Below are 5,000 nucleotides of genomic sequence, written 5' to 3'. Positions count from 1 at the left end.
GAATAAGTAAAATGGGAGGAAGTTTTTACGCTTTCTACACTTCCATCCTCTGATTTATTATTATTTTTTTTTTAGGAATGTGGCTGTTTTATTTTTTTCGTTTTGTTTCAATATGCATGATTTTTTTTGTTGTTGATTTCTTTCCGCATTTTCAGGTTTTGGTATTGTTCGTCGAGTACGTTCTATGTCCATAAGTAAATTCGTGTTTTCTACTCGTAATGCAGCGCTCATGCATACACACACACACACACACACACACACACACACACACACACACACACACACACACACACACACACACACCTTTACCCTTCCTGTGCAAACCTAAAGTCGACCCACCGTATACGCCTGAACTAAACTTTAAACACACACACATACACACACACACACACACACACACACACACACACACACACACACACACACACACACACACACACACACACACACACACACACACACACACACACACACACACACACACACACACTGCAGTCCGATGATCAGAAATGTATACAGACACACATTCTCTCTCTCTCTCTCTCTCTCTCTCTCTCTCTCTCTCTCTCTCTCTCTCTCTCTCTCTCAACACTTCCATTACCATAATACTAAACACTTTCCCGTAAAACACCAACAAACAACACAAGCGTTACAAGAAAACAACACACACAACACTCAAGTACCTCGCCTTGCCTCACCTCACCTTTTTTTCCTCACGTAGCGCGGCCTTAATTACTGCCCAGGTAAAAATAGGTAATAGCATGCACTTCCTCCACGTCGTAAGTTACTGGGAGATAATATACCAAGAGTACTTCAGTGCATTCCTTAAACAAAGAGAATACAGAACATTATAAAGCTCACAGGTAAAAATTTATAATGACATGCATACAAACTCCCCGGCTCGTGAGTTACTCCAGGTAATATTAAGGTGAGTTTTGCGACCCTAAACACCGAGCACAAGGGACATGTTTGTACTATTAAACTCTTTGTTCTCTCGTTAGGGTTGTTTTCAAAGGCCACAGAGAGAAGTATTTGGATCCTCGTGAGTATGGAATATTCCTTTTTTAAATAGTAACTAGAATTGCGTGAAAACCTCATTAAAATTTCAACAGAACCTACAGATAACTTCGTCTTCGAAAATCAACTGCGCAAAACTCTATTAAATTTATACACTAAAATCAAGAAAACACTCCTCAAAACCCAATGACTTTAACTGGCTGCGCAAAAACCTTGTTAAAAAGTTATCCACAGTCTATAAAAAGGCAATAACTTCCCCTGCAGTCCATCACCTACACATGAAACCTTATTAAACTATCACTGCCACTCTTGAACACTCCAACAAACTTCCTCTGACTACCAACAGGCCTTAAGAACCCATCACCTACACATTAAACCTTATCAAACTATCACTGCCACTTTTGAACACCCCAACAAACTTCCTCTGACTACCAACAGGCCTTAGGAAACCACTACCCTTACTCTTTAAACGCCTCAGTAACCTCCCCCTCACTGCACAGCAACCTAACAAACAATCACTCCTACTAAAACAAGTGAAACACAACCAACTTTCTTTACAGCAGAGGAAAAAAAAGACAAATAAAAAAATCCTCCTTGGTCACCACACTGAGGAAAACACACACTGGAAAACACTTGAACAAATTCCTGAAGGTTGTGTTAAACGTCAAGATAAGACAAGAAAACAGGCAATACGGGCCGGGGGAGTAAAGTATGCGTAGTATCTGGCCCGTGTTTACACAATTAAGCCCTAAAGGATGGATTAACGCGGCGTGATTGGGTTAACAAGGAAGGGAGTGTGAGCGAGGGTGTGAGAGTAAGGGAGCGTGAGGGAGAGTGAGACATGCATTCACTCTATCTAGGACCAACCGAGCTTGTTAGTGAGAGAGAGAGAGAGAGAGAGAGAGAGAGAGAGAGAGAGAGAGAGAGAGAGAGAGAGAGAGATAACGATGGAGTGAAAGACAAGGGGTGAGAGAGAGAGAGAGAGAGAGAGAGAGAGAGAGAGAGAGAGAGAGAGAGAGAGAGAGAGAGAGAGAGAGAGAGAGAGAGAGAGAGAGAGAGAGAGAGAGAGAGAGAGAGAGAGAGAGAGAGAGAGAGGCAAGGGAGGAAGAGAGGAAGTAGAACGGACAGAAATGAATGAATGGGGTTTTGGAAAGAGAGAAAAAGAGAAACAGCCAGAGAGAGAGAGAGAGAGAGAGAGAGAGAGAGAGAGAGAGAGAGAGAGAGAGAGAGAGAGAGCAGGTTAGTAATTAATCAACCCCACTAACGCAATGATTCAACACCAGGGGACACAGGTCAAGGGAACACGAAAACTTAGTCACGCGCTGGATCCGGTGAGGTCAATCCAGGTCAATCCAGGCCAAATCGAGGTCAATCTGGGTCAAGTAGAAATTAAGTTATATGTCGAATGAAAGTTAGTACGGGAGGTATCAAAGACAATTAACATAATCAAGTTCATAGAAGGTCAGAATGGAAGGTCAGGTGGTAAAAAAATAATCGAGGTCAAATGAAGTAAGAGAAAGGTCATACCGAGGTCAACTGAGATCAATTAAAGGTCAAATTATGGTAAAATTGAAGTCAAATGATATTAAAACAAGGTTAACTGAGGTCACATCGATGCAAGGTGTGATATAGAGGTTAAGTTAGGTTATATTGAGGTTAAAGAGGTCAAATCCAGCTTAAATAAGAACACAAATATAAAGAGAAGACAGTGATATATAAATGAACGAGAGGAAAGCATCGTGCCGGCCGGTGTGGAGTTGAGAGCGCTGGGTTAAACTATTCTTGCATGTAATTAACAAAATCTGTGTAAATAAGTCTCGGGTGAATATACTGCAGCCATTATGAGGAGGAAATGAGTGTGTTCTGTCTGGCCAAGGAAGAAAATGCTATACAACGCTGCCTTGGGTTTATCCTTATTGCTATTGTTGAGTATTACTGTTGTTGTTGTTGTTGTTGTTGTTGTTGTTGTTGTTGTTGTTGTTGTTGTTGTTGTTGTTATTATTATTATTATTATTATTATTATTATTATTATTATTATTATTATTATTATTATTACTATTACTACTACTACTACTACTACTACTACTACTAGTACTATCATCACCGTTATCTATATTGTTGTTGATGGTATTCATGTTAGTTTTCTTTATCATTCACCGTCGCTCTATACCACCACCACCACTACCACCACCACCACCACCACCACCATCACCACCAACACCACCAACACCAACAACAACACCAACAACCTGACCCAGAGCCCCTAATGCATAATAAAAGCAACACCACCACCACCACCACCACCACCATTCACTGCACCACACACACATCAAAACACACTCAGACACCACCTTCCGTCAAATGGTGCCCGCGTCGCCCCGCATGATGGATGGTGATGAATGGTGAGAGTGGTGATGAGGGCTGCTCAGTGTGGTGTGTGATGAGGCCTGCTAATGATGGTGATGGGTGGTGATGATGATGTGTGTTTTCAGAGCAAAAATGATCAAAGAACTAAGTGAGATTGTTATTAATGTTATTACTATTATTATTATTACCAACATTATCCTTCCTACTACTGCTACTACCACCACCACTACTACTACTACTACTACTACTTCTACCACCACCACCATTACATTTCCCTTCCATCATGGTAAAAGGGAAAAAAAGGAACATAAAGGGATAAAAAAACAAAAGCATAACGGAAAAATAAAAAAACAAGTGAGAGAGAGAAGCGAAGAGGCGAGAAAGCCCTAATGCATTTAAGAAAGGGAGAGAGAGAGTTAGGGGGAAAGGGAGAGGTGAGGGGAGAGAGAGAGAGAGAGAGAGAGAGAGAGAGAGAGAGAGAGAGAGAGAGAGAGAGAGAGAGAGAGAGAGAGAGAGAGAGAGAGAGAGAGAGAGAGAGAGAGAGAGAGAGAGAGAGAGAGAGAGAGAGAGAGAGAGAGAGAGAGAGAGAGAGAGAGAGAGAGAGAGAGAGAGAGAGAGAGAGAGAGAGAGAGAGAGAGTCGAAAAGTAAATAAAAAGATAGATAAAAGAAATGTGACATGAAGAGGAGGAGGAGGAAAAATAGGAGGCGGAGAAGGAAGCAGAAGAAGGAAACCTAGGAATCTGGGAGAGGAGGTTTGGAGGAGGAGGAATAGGAGGAGGAGGAGGAGGAGGAGGAGGAGGAGGAGGAGGAGGAGGAGGAGGAGGAGGCAGAAGAAAATAGAAAGAAAAAAAAAGATATTCAGGAAAAGTTATGTAGAGAGAGAGAGAGAGAGAGAGAGAGAGAGAGAGAGAGAGAGAGAGAGAGAGAGAGAGAGAGAGAGAGAGAGAGAGAGAGAGAGAGAGAGAGAGAGAGAGGATAAACACGGAGATAAACAAGAAAGAGAGAAAGAGAAAAAAAGAGGTAGGGAACAGATACGAGAGAGAAAAAAAAAAAAAAAACCTCGAAAGGGAAAACAAAGGAAATAAAAGCACAAGTCGAAGGGAATAACGAAAAAGAAGGAAAGAGGAAGAGACAGATGGGCGATGTAGGAGGGAAAAAAGCAAGGTAAGAAGAATAGAGAACAAGGGAGGGAGGGAACTGGAAAAGAATGTGAGGATGAGAAACAGTACGTGAGGGAGAAAGGCAAGGTAGAAGAGGAGGGAAAATATTTAGGAGGAGGAGGAGGAGGAGGAGGAGGAGGAGGTGAAGAAGCAAGGTTAGTTGGTAAACGAAGCTTGACAGGAAAGGAAAAGATAAGCAAAAAGAGAAAGAAAAGTAAGCAGGAGGAATAGCATGTTTACTAGAGGAGACTTGTCAAAAGAAATATTAGATTAAGTTAAATACACACACAGAATAAGCAAGGTAAGGCAAGGTAAGGTAAGGCAAGGTAAGGCAAGGTAAAGCAAGGCAAGGTAAGGCAAGGCAAGGTAAAGTAAGGTAAGGTGAGGTGCGGTGAGGTAAGGGACTCGTAACCAACAGAGGACGCGTGGCCAGCGGCGGAGAGGGAGGGAGGCGT

This window comes from Portunus trituberculatus, chromosome 13 (genome assembly GCF_017591435.1).
Source record: "Portunus trituberculatus isolate SZX2019 chromosome 13, ASM1759143v1, whole genome shotgun sequence".
In the NCBI taxonomy this organism is placed as follows: domain Eukaryota; kingdom Metazoa; phylum Arthropoda; class Malacostraca; order Decapoda; family Portunidae; genus Portunus; species Portunus trituberculatus.
Note: the sequence above shows the minus strand (reverse complement) of the source record.